Consider the following 12309-nt stretch of genomic DNA (forward strand, 5'->3'; position numbering starts at 1 on the left):
CAGGGCACGTGGGGATAACTAGAAATCTGTGTGGAAAGGAGTGGCAACCTAGGTGACACCAAAGGACGGGGTTTGGAGTGGTTCAGAAGGTCAGCCATCAATACCCACAACAGGAATTTTAGATCTGCTTAGAGGCTTATAAAAAGGCAGGGGGGGCCGCGCACTAGGCCGGGCACGGTGGCTCACGCCTGTAATCCTAGCACTCTGGGAGGCCGAGGCGGGCGGACTGCTCAAGGTCAGGAGTTCGAAACCAGCCTGAGCAAGAGTGAGACCCCATCTCTACTAAAAATAGAAATTAATTGGACAACTAAAAATATATAGAAAAAAGTAGCCGGACATGGTGGCACATGCCTGTAGTCCCAGCTACTTGGGAGGCTGAGGCAAGAGGATCCCTTGAGCCCAGGAATTTGAGGTTGCTGTGAGCTAGGCCGATGCCACGGCGCTCTATCTCGGGCAACACTGAGACTCTGCCTCAAAATAAATAAATAAATGAACAGACTTACCCTCCACTGCCAGTAACCGGGAGCTCAGCATCCATGATGGTCCACAGGCCTGCTGGGCTTCCTGGCGTCATCAGTCTGAGTAAATCCTGATACAGCTGCCAGGGGCCCTGGAAGTTGGGCTTCAGCACGGGCTGTCCCTGTGGACTCCAGTGGGCCTGGGGCAGTCAGACTTCCAGTGCGGGCCTCTGCAGGCTGGGCACAGCAGAGGGGGAGTTCCAGGCTGCAGACACTTTCTAGCCCAGTGGCCACTTTGGCCACATTTGAAACAAGGCCCGGGCGGACTCTGGAATCCTAGACCGGGCTTAGTAGTCTTTTTGGCACTGCTGCTATTGGGCTGTGTGACGGCAGAGCCAAGCATCTGCAGTTCAGTTAGTCTTTGTTTACGGGCCACTTCCTCCGTTGTTAAAGACCTTAAAGGCCACCACTGTAAGTTCCTGCTGTGGGGCTTGGGGGCCGAGGTCTAGCTTTTGGAGTTTCTTTTTAAGGTCTGGAGCGGACTGGGAAATGAGATGCATTTTGAGATTAGTCGGCCATTGGAACCCTCTGGGTCCGTAGAGAATTTCTGCATAGCCTTACTAATCGCTCCCAGAATTGGGCAGGATTCTTATCTTGGGTTTGGGTTGTTTCTCTTAATTGGTTAGAACCAACGGCTTTATGTGCCGCCTTTCTTAGTGCTTCCACCAGGCAGGCACTCATGATCTCAGGGGCCGAGCCTGAGATCTGGGGAACTGTGCTGACACTCCAAAGGGGGGTCCTCTAGAATAGCACGGGCCTCGAGGGCAGGTCCCTCGCCACTGATTGTCAGCATGTGACTGGGCCGTCAGCCCACACTCTGTCACCTTCATGGGAACTGAGGGTATTTGGAGGTTGACAGGAATATCATATGATAGGCAAAAGTACTGGAATTTCTGAATAAATTTAGTGGAATCTGCTGAGAAGACACCCAGGCGGATGGATCTGGGAGAGGTCTGTGAGGGAAAGGGGGATGTGGACACAAACGATTCCTTCTGCCCCAGCAACCCTGGAAGGGGGAGGTGATGACTAGGGCCAAGTCAGTGCAGGGGGGAAGGAGCAGGCTGGGGGCGGAGAGGGCTAGGGCTAAGTGATCTGCAGGGTCCAGCGGGTCCCGGTCTGACTGAGCGAGGAGGGGCAGAAGAAAGGAAAAGCTGAGAAGGGTCGCAGTGAGAGATGAGGGCTGTGAGTGGACAGCAAAGAAAGCCCTGGACACAGGGAGGCTCGGACCACTTACCCCGGTCAGCAAACGTTACCTTATCAAGATCTGGACAATAGGGAGGGCAAAGGTCGCATTTTTGGGCCAGTGACCCATCATCTAATTTATATTGGGACGAGGCTGTGTTACAAAAGATGAGGCATTTGGGCTTAAAGTCAGGATAAAGTCTGAGGGGCTTCAGAGCAAAAAGGACATAGGCCAGAGGAGAAAAGGGGACAGAAGATGGTAAGTTTCCCATTATGGGGTGCAGGAAACAGACGAGAGAAAAAGGACCACACCAGTGCAGCACGGAGGAAACACACGCGTCCTAGCCTGTGACCTGGGGCTGAAAAATGGCTATTACGGGTGGGGGCACCCCCATCACTGGTCACACAGAAAGGCACGACTGTCTTCCCTTGAGGAAGCCGTGAGCGACACTGGGGTTTGACACGCATGGCCAAGGGGGTGGCCCTGTGAGGAAAGGAAAGGAACAGACTTTAATGCCAAAGCCAAGACCAAGATTCCGAGACTGTGAAATGCAGCGGCGCAGGCTGATGGGTCTGAGGGCAGATGTCCTGAGAAGCGTCCTTGAAAGGTCAGGACAGGAGCCAACCTCCGGAGTCTGGAGAAGGGGCTGCCCACCCCAGGTTTTGGCACCAAATGAAAGGGGAATGACCCAAAGGACAGATCTCACACACAGGCTACATGGGAGCAACAGGGCTGGTTTATTCACTTGGGTGCAAGTGGGCTGAATCCGAAAAGAGTCTGCCCAGAAGGGGGTTTTGTGAGGACTTTTAGAAGCAGGAGAGAGCCGACCCCCTTCCCACCCGCCCTGTTCAGTTCTTTATTGTTTCTGGGTAGAACGCCAAGCTCTTGATCCATAGTTGCTGTGGTCAGGCCAGGTGGTTGTTGATATAAAAGTTCCTGATCCACATCCCTGCTGTGGTTTAGCAGGATTGGGCAGGTGTCTTTCCGCCACATGCAGTTAATGTAGGGCAGGGGTCCTCAAACTTCTTACACAGAGGCCCAGTTCACTGTTCCTTAGACCTCTGGAGGGCTGGACTATAGTTTTAAAAAAAACTATGAACAGGCTGGGCGCGGTGGCTCACGCCTGTAATCCTAGCTCTCTGGGAGGCCAAGGCGGGCGGATTGCTCGAGGTCAGGAGTTCAAAACCAGCCTGAACAAGAGTGAGACCCCGTCTCTAAAAAAAAAAAAAAAAAAAAAAAAACAAAACTATGAACAAAATCCTACGCACACTGCACATATCTCATTTAAGTAAAAAAACAAAACGGGAACAAATACAATATTTAAAACGAAGAACAAGTAAAGTTAAATCAACAAACTTACCAGTATTTCAACGGGAACTATGGGGCTGCTTTTGGCTAATGAGATGGTCGATGTCTGGTTCTATATTTGTCACCGCTAGTCGTAACAAGTGGTGCTTGTATGCATCAGTTAGTCTAGGTCTGGTTGGAGATTTCAGATGTTTCATTCTGTAAAGTCTGTTCACAGACATAAGTGCTGCCAAAGATGGTTGCCATTTTGAGTGTATGGTTCCTGAGATTAGGGTATGTCTCAGAGGGGAGAGGCACATAGAAATTAGGAAGACTTGAATGCGTCTTTCAGAGAGTCACAATTCTGCAGTTCAGCCAGTTCCATTTGATAAACTGCATCCACATTTTCAATGTCAATAGAAAATGGGTTATGGAAAAGCTGTATGTCCTATTCATGGAGATGAAGCTCTTTAAATCTAAATTGGAACTCCTTTTGCAACTTTTCCAGTGAATCCACACATTTTGTTTGGGAATACAACCAATGGTTTTTCTGCTAACAGATTTTGAGTTGTGGGGAGATAGCAGAAATTTTCCTCCTTCACTTGTTTGATGAGGAGGCTTAATTTTACTTCAAATGCTTTCACATGTGATTTACATATCACAGATGAGCTTCCCCTTTCCTTGAAGTTGCACACTGAAACTGTTGAGTAGCTCTGTTACATCTGTCAGAAAGGCAAGGTGCCACTTCCATTCTGCAGTATGATCCAAAATCACCCAATCAGCTGTGAGCATTAGCAGCGGCTCAATCAGGAGTAGGATAAGCGAGGCAGGCAGGTTTTGGTGGAACGCCCTGACATTCCCCCCCTTTGATGCTTCTTTTGCCTCTAGACAGGAGCATCAACTTCTAAAGGATTGCTACTTAAGGGGTGATAGCCTCGTGGGGCCATTATACGGGCTGTGGCCCTTTGAGTTACTGTTGTCTCTGTAAACTTTATTAGGGTGCCAAGTAGGCATGGGCCTATAGTTACCAATAGGATTGTTATCAGTGGTCCTGCCAAAGGAAGTAACCAAGGAAGTAACCACTGGCCCAGACCAAGGCCCCATCCTGAGTTTAGTTCTTGTTTTCTCTTTTGAAGCCTCTTTCAGTTCCCTTACTGTGCAGTGACGACCCGATTTACACAGTAACAGCGCTCTTCTCCAAGGAATACACAAGTTCCCCCTTTTCTGCAGTGAGATCGAGCGGTCACCTATTTTGCAGCGTGACTGCCGCCAGTGCATCTAGCTGGCTCTGGAGGGATAACAAGGAATCTGATATCTGTTCCATGTCTTCAGTAAGTTCTCGGGATAGCTTGTAGTACAGACCCAATGAGGTCCCCAGGCCGGCGGTTCGTTCCTGTGCCTGTGCCGGCTGCTATCCCTCCTCCTATGAGTATTGAGGCTAGTAGGGCACGTTTGCTCCGGGTTTGACTTTCCTCTTCCTGAAAGACAGAGACATCTCTATTAGAATTCTAGAGGAAAACGTTGGAAATACTCTTCTAGACATTGGCCTAGGCAAAGAATTTATGAAGAAGACCCCAAAGGCAATCACAGCAGCAACAAAAATAAAATGGGACCGATCAAATTAAAAAGCTTCTGCACAGCCAAATAACTGTCAAGAGAGCAAACAGACAACCCACAGAATGGGAGAAAATTTTCCCAAGCTATATATCCAATAAAGGGTTGCTAACTAGAATCTATTTAGAACTCAGGAAAATCAGCAAGAAAAAAATCAAACAACCCTATCAAAAACTGGGCAAAGGACATGAACAGAAATTTTTCAAAAGACAGAATAAAGGCCAACAAACATATGAAAAAATCCTCAACATCTCTAATCATCAGGGAAATGCAAATCAAAACTGCAATGAGGCCGGGCGCGGTGGCTCAGGCCTGTAATCCTAGCTCTCTGGGAGGCCGAGGTGGGTGGATCGTTTGAGTTCAGGAGTTCGAAACCAACCTGAGCAAGAGCGAAACCCTGTCTCTACTCTAAATAGAAAGAGGTTGCTGTGAGCTAGGCTGATGCCATGGCACTCACTCTAGCCTGGGCAACAAAGTGAGACTGTCTCAAAAAAAAAAACAAAAAAAAACCCCAGCCTGAGCAAGAGCAAGACCCTGTCTCTACTCTAAACAGAAAGAAATTAATTGGCCAATATATATAGAAAAAATTAGCTGCGCATGCCTGTAGTCCCAGCTACTCAGGAGGGTGAGGCAGAAGGATCGCTTGAGCCCAGGAGTTGTGAGCTAGGCTGACGCCACTGCACTCACTCTAGCCTGGGCAACAAAGTGAGACTCTGTCTCAAAAAAAAAAAAAAAAAACCAAAAAAATGGCAATGAGATATCATTTGTCTCCAGTAAGAATGGCCTTTATCAAAAAGTCCCCAAACAATAAACGTTGGCGTGGATGCGGAGAGATAGGAACACTCCTACACTGCTGGTGGGACTGCAAACTGGTTCGGCCTCTGTGGAAAGCAACATGGAGATACCTTAAAGTGATACAAGTAGATCTACCATTTGACCCAGCAATTCTACTACTGGGCATCTACCCAAAAGATCAAATGACACTCTACAAATGGGACACCTGCACTCGAATGTTTATAGCAGCACAGTTCACAATAGCAACAGTGTGGAAACAACCCAGGTGCCCATCAATGAGTGGATTAATAAAATGTGGTATACGTATACCATGGAGCACTATTTGGCTATAAGAAACAATGGTGATATAGCACCTCTTCTATTTTCCTGCATAGAGCTGGAACCCATTCTACTAAGTGAAGTTATCTCAAGAATGGAAAAACAAGTACCACATGTACTCACCAGCAAATTGGTATTAACGGATCAACACCTAAGTGGACATACAGGAATATTTATTGGGTGTTGGACGGGTGGGAGGGGGCCACGGGCAATAATATACATAACCTTAACATTTGTACCCCCATAATATGCTGAAATTAAAAAAAAGAGACATCTGGGGTAAGGAAAATCAACACCCAAGTAAGTACCTGTCCAGTGGCTGGGCCAGCATTGGTATGCCGTGGCTCTAGAGAGAAAGAACAATCCCTCTGGGGCACGGGTGGCACAATTTTCAGATAAGGTCAGATTACAGGAACACAGTTCCTGGGGCAATCCCCCTGCCGTTGGTTTCTCCAGGATTTTGGCAGCAGGTTATGTTTGTGGTTCCTGTAATTGCCAGCTGGACACTGTATGCTACAGGGCCTACTAAGGCAGTTTGATTGCTGTCTGAGCTCAGACTGGTGTTATTTACCCAAGTTGGAGGTACTGGGACCTGATGTAGACTCGCTCTTGGAGCGGCAAGCAGACCCAACATTGGGCAGAGCTACTAAGGTTGCGTCAAGGAATCTGGCTATCTTATGGGAAACCTTGATGGGTTCGGTGAGCTTTCTCACTCCTGTGAAGTCTGGCCTTTGGTATGGTTTTTGTGTTAATGATGAGCTCTGTCTTGACCTCTCTTTTTAAGTTTTCTTTAGCCTGGTCTTGGGCTCCTCCTCCGTCTGTTATTCCGGTATGACCATAATAGGTACAACAAACCATGCTTCACCTTTAATAACCGGAGCAGGAGCCCAGTGAGCCTGTGATTGTCCCTGTATGGTATTTTTTTTACCGTTATACATGCATTCTGTGCCCTGAATATAGCAGGAGTGGTCAAAGTGGGTGACTGAGTTGAACCATTTGCTATTCCCTGAGGCCCTCTGTCCTAGCGCATTTACAATGCTGTAGCACTCCTGAGGGCAGTCAATGGCTACAGCTGTAAAGACCCTCTACAGGAACAGTACGCCCACAAACATCCCATATAGCCAAAATAAAAAGTGACCAGGGCACATTTTTGCAGTATAGAACAGTCTTTTGGAGCCACAGCCCAAAGTCCAAGTCCCAAAAGGACGGTCAGTAGTCCGACAATAATTCGAGTCAATGTCAGCAGTCCTGTTTAGCTTTTCCCTTTCTTGTCTGTCTTGGCGGAGCTTGGTCTGGCAAGTTGTCAAGTTGTCGTCAGAGTTGGAGTTTTAGTGGGTTTTGTGGGTCTGGTCTCACTGCCCAGGGACCAGTTGCGTCGCTCGTCTCAGCCTGCTTTACTCGGATGTGGTGGATCCATGGTGCTACACCTGCAACTTTAACAGTAGTGGGAGTAACCAACATCACAATATAGGGCCCCCTAATGTGGGTTCTGAGGGTTCCCGTTTTCAATCTTTGACCCAGAGTTGGTCTCCCGGCTGGTATGAGTGAACCTGGTCGGCCCTAGTTGGAGTCTATGTCAGGAGTCCTATCAGGTCCTGGGCCTCCGATCTGTCGAGTGGTCTCACATGGAGCCCCTTCCTGGCAGCGGGCAATTCCGTTTATGAGGGCACTTATTCTTCCAATGGCCAAATCCTTTGCAGTTAGCGTACTGATCCCTTACTAGGGACACTCGCCTCCTAGCTCCCTCTTCCCTTGGGGGCATGGATGGATCCGGCCGGCCCATGGCTGCAGCCAGGAGCTTGGCCTTTTCCTTCTGTGCCATCCGAGCCCAAATGACATACACCTTCTGAGCCACTTCCATCAACTGGGTGATGTTCATTCCCATGAATCCCTCCAACTTCTGCAGCTTTCTCAGAATGCCTAGGGCTGCCTGTCCGACAAATGCAGTGTTCACCATTCTCTGATTCTCGGCTGCTTCTGGGTCAAAAGGGGTGTACACTCTATATGCTTTGCACAGGCACTCGTAAAAGTCGCTGAGTTATGAGGGCGACCTTATTCATGTTGGTTTCTTGGCCCCTTCTCACACCCCCTGCAGGAGGGTCTCTCGGTACTGACCTAGGGCTGCTCGCCTCTCCAGTGTGTTGAAGTTCCAATCGAGATGGACTTCCAGTGCCGCTCGGGACGTCTCCCAGTGCCTGATCTTGCAGCCATCTCCTGGTTCTGGCCAGGATCTATCACCGTTCCTAGTGAAGAGTGTCAACAGGAATTGTTGGCAGTCTTCCCAGGTTGGCCGGTAGGTCTGAAAGATTGACTCTAGGAGGTCGATGAGTGCCTGTGGCTTCTCCGAATAAGATGGAGTGTGGTGCTTCCAATTCAGGAGGTCCATCATGGATGGAGAAGGGTTGGTAGTACATGACGGGCTGGCCCGGCTGGGGGGGTGCCATCTTCCTGGACCTGAGTGGTTTCTTGAACTTTTTTTTTTTTTGAGACAGAGTCTCACTTTGTCGCCCAGGCTAGAGTGAGTGCCGTGGCGTCAGCCTAGCTCACAGCAACCTCAAACTCCTGGGCTCAAGCGATCCTCCTGCCTCAGCCTCCCAAGTAGCTGGGACTACAGGCATGTGCCACCAAGCCCGGCTAATTTTTTACATATATATATATATATCAGTTGGCCAATTAATTTCTTTCTACTTATAGTAGAGACGGGGTCTCGCTCTTGCTCAGGCTGGTTTTCAACTCCTGACCTCAAGCAATCCGCCCGCCTCGGCCTCCCAGAGAGCTAGGATTACAGGCGTGAGCCACCGCGCCCGGCCTAGTTCTTGAACTTTTGAGCAGAGGCATCTGGAGGGTAGATCAGTTGGAACGCAGCCGGCACGCTAGGGGAGTCCCTTCTACCTGGGACGAACTCCTTGGGGGCTCCTCCTGGGGTGGGCTTACAGACAGAGGGCTCACAGGTTCCGGAGGAGGCAGCATGTTGGGGCCAGTTGGGAGGGAGCGGCAATGGGATTGTATGGTGGTGGTAGATCTTCCATTGAGTCGCCCTGATAGATGGGCTTTGCCTTTGGGTGTCGTGCCTTTTGAGCCACCACACCTTGCTCTGTCCCTGATGCAGAACCGAGCCCAAGGGGTTGTGTTTGGGCAATCTCTAGCCAAGAATCTATGTAAGGGAATTGGTCTGGATGTCCGGGGGATCCTGTGACAACTTGCCACACAGCCTCAACTTTTGACAGACCTAGAGTGCCTTCCATAGGCCATCCTAATCTGAAGGTGGGCCACTCCAGTTCACACACGGTTTAGCCTGCCTGGGGTCATGCTGACTATATAATCCCCTTGAAATCCCTTCAAGATTTTTTTACCATGCACTTTAGAACTGTTGGTTTTGACTCAGACCCGTCCATGGCTTAACTAGGCGTTCCAACGCTCTCACCCTCTACGCCACCAACAGTGCCCCTTCCTCCCCTCCGGTTCCTGCCTAGGTGTCACCTGTGCCTCAGCACCTCCCCTTCCGTCATGAACGGAGCCGCAAGACAGACAAGGGGTGGTGTTCCTTTCAGGTGTCCGCCTGGCTGCATCCCTGGTGGGAGCTTAGGTGCATCTTGGCTAAGATGTACCAGTATAAAGTCCGGCCACTCCCTCTTACAGGGAGTGGATCGCTGTTATGCCCTACGACGCCACCACAGAACTGCAGGTTAGGACCCACTCATGCTCCACAGCTAAAGCCATGGGGCCACAGAATCAGTGGCCTCAAGCAGTCACCAAGTTGCTCTCCCTCACATGCACACAGAGGTAGTGCATTTCCACCCACTGGGTTATCCCTAACTCTTAGGAGGTAATCAAGCTCCTCTTCTGCCAGACCAGCAGGCCTCCCTGGGTCAGGTCCCTGGATCTTACCTTGTCTGACCTCCTGGTTGTTGCTTAATCGGTACGCATTTCCACTGTATCTGGGCAAGATAGCAGCCCCGGCAGGCGGCCCCGCAAATGGCAGTTCGGCGCTGGCTTGGCTCTGTTGGGGAGGTCCTGCCGTCTGCCATGCCCGTCCAGAACCAGTGGCTCAACAGGCCAGGGAGGTCAGGTTTCTTGGCCAGGGACAAGTGTTAACAACAAGTGTAACAGCTATTGACCGAGTGGCACACGGAGAGTTGGAGAGTCAGCTTTATTTCGCTGGCGGGCTCAGAGAGGCATATCTGCCACCAAACTCTTGAGCGCCGCTTTGTTTTCTTTTAGTTTTATACCTTCTTGGGAGTTACAGTTAGCCAGTCACAAGTTCTCACAAAAGTCACCTCATTTACATAGTAGCCAGCCAATCAGAAGTATGATCCAATCAGCTGTGAGCATTAGCAGCGGCTCAATCAGGAGTGAGATAAGCAAAGCAGGCAGGTTTTGGTGGAACACCCTGACATCAGTAAAATATCTATCTATATACATATATAAAGTGCTACAAAAACAATATACCAGCAATAACTTTGCCCACACAGAGACATATACACTGCACTACCCATCAATGCAGTCTGATCAGTGTCCATCGATGCAGCCTCACCAGTGCCCATATTGGAAGAACTGTGCTTTTACCTCAGGCTCACACTGGCGAGGTGCGGGCACCAGCAGGATTACAGAGCCGGTTCCTCCAACACCTTTCCAGTTCACACTACCCTATGTGAACCGTACTGCGATCTGTGAACTCGCACAGGAATCTGATTGCCTGGGTGAGAAGACCCATGCGATCAGATTCCACTGCAGGAAAAAAGAAGGCATGTATGCCTTCTTCCTTTTCTTCCTTCCTGTATGCCTTTTCTTCCGAATCTAATGCGAGTTTAGCCATATAAACATATGGCTGAAGTTGCACGGCTCAGATTGCAAGTGTGAACCAGGGCTTACACAGCACACAACATACAACATCATACACAACTCAACAGCAATCCGAATATAAACGTACTTACTGTCAATTAAATTGGGTTTCCTACTCCTCGGCTGTCTGCGGAGCCGGATTAAGTTCCCATGGGGCCCTAGGCAGATTACCAGTTTGGGGCACCCATGCGCTAACACTGACCACTGACCATTTGCATTACTACTGAGCACTTATAGATATCATTACCACCGAGCACTGACCATTTGCATTAGCACTGAGATCTATTTGCGTTACCACTGTGATGCAACCCCTTAGAAACCACCCCCAACCAACCAACTTAAAAAAAAAAAGGCGCCCCCCCATCTGCAAAAAAAAAGCCTCCTAACTTCAGGGAAAAAGCCCCCCCCCTTAACTGCAAAATAAAAAAAAAATACACCTCCTAACTTAAAAAAAAATAAGTTAATCCTAACTTGTTCTTACCTCTGTCCTCAGACAGCAGCAGGCTCTGCACAGGCAAGCTCGTGACTCCTCCGATCACACCCTGAGACTGAGAGGAGTCAAGAGACAAAGAGGAGGGGAGTCAGAGAGGGCAACGCACATTTCACACATGGGCACTGTTGGCCCAGGACGAGTTGGCTGCTAAGCAGGACAGGCAGCGGCAGCAAAAACACCCAGCGGGCCAGATAATTGTCCTCGGTGGGCGGCATGTGGCCTGTGGGCCATAGTTTGAGGAGCCCTCATGTAGGGCAATCATGGCGGAAGTGGCTGGCCTCAGCAACCACTAACTCTGCCTATCAGCAGGGGATGTGAATTTTACTAAGCTAATGAGAAAGTTTACTTTCTGTCATGAACTCCTAGCTTTTGCGCATGCCCCCAGTCAGAAAAGATCCCTAACCTCAAGTTCCTGCTGTTATGGTTTCTCTATTCTGATGTATCAGTCCTTACCCCTGGCCACCTCCCCTTGTCGCCTGCATGCCCCTAGCCCTACCTAACAAACTCACTGCCGCTACTTTATTTCTAACCAGTTCAGATAGAAACAGCGCGTCTGCCTTACCACCAGGCCCTCCTGCCTGCTGGGCCTCTGGATTAAGGTTGATTCAGATTCAAGATCTGCTGCCGGCTCACGTCGGTCCTGAAAGTCAGACAGCACCGAAATGTAGACAGAGTCTCCTCTTCCCCATTTCGGTTAAGACTCTTTTTCACTCCCAAACCCTCCCACCAAAGGTGCGCACCACAAGCCTCAGTCTTGCAAAATAATCAGACTGCACGTGCAGTTTTCATACGAGGTGTCAGAAATTAAAGCAATTCATCACAGGCTCGGAGCTATAGCGCGGAAAACAGGCCTGGCCCAGTCTTACCTGCAGGGCGCTGACGGTCTGAAACTCGGGAAGAGAGGTTTAAACTCTCAGGGCCAAGGCGAGCTGAGGCCAGGGCTTTTGTCCAGCAAAGTCTTGCAAGGTACGGGCTACCCTCGAAACCCCACCGGGAGCCCAACTGGTCCCTGAATTGTGAAAAATCAGGACGAAACAACAGCATACTTTATCTCGTTCTTAATCCCAAAAGACTGAGCGCGCGCGAGGCTCAAGCCTTTATAGAAACAAGATCACCTCCGTGATTGGGCAATCCTAGCGGAAGTGCCCGCCTTCCCTTGCCGCTGATACGCTCCACTCTCTATAGCTTTGTTTCCACCAATCGTGCCATGGCATTTCTTTAGGGAGGTGGTCTCTCAGGCGGTGACCCGAAGCTCCTCC

The 12309-nt window shown here is 49.7% G+C and overlaps 1 long non-coding RNA gene and 1 other non-coding gene across 3 annotated transcripts; both read right to left on the reverse strand.

Moving 5' to 3' along the window:
- Window positions 1-2415: 2415 nt before the first annotated feature.
- Window positions 2416-12115, reverse strand: LOC105859643 (uncharacterized). Of its 2 annotated transcripts, XR_001148637.3 has the most exons (5): window positions 11917-12115; window positions 11613-11690; window positions 11039-11105; window positions 3062-4466; window positions 2416-2915 (listed from the first exon to the last, which is right to left on the reverse strand). It is a non-coding gene; the product is annotated as an uncharacterized LOC105859643 (long non-coding RNA). The 2 variants fall into 2 exon arrangements; XR_012913465.1 differs by having other exon boundaries at window positions 2416-4466.
- Window positions 11794-11876, reverse strand: LOC142862494 (small nucleolar RNA SNORD60). The gene has a single exon (XR_012913580.1). It is a non-coding gene; the product is annotated as a small nucleolar RNA SNORD60 (small nucleolar RNA).
- Window positions 12116-12309: the final 194 nt, after the last annotated feature.

Source organism: Microcebus murinus, chromosome 19 (assembly GCF_040939455.1).
Source record: "Microcebus murinus isolate Inina chromosome 19, M.murinus_Inina_mat1.0, whole genome shotgun sequence".
NCBI lineage: Eukaryota > Metazoa > Chordata > Mammalia > Primates > Cheirogaleidae > Microcebus > Microcebus murinus.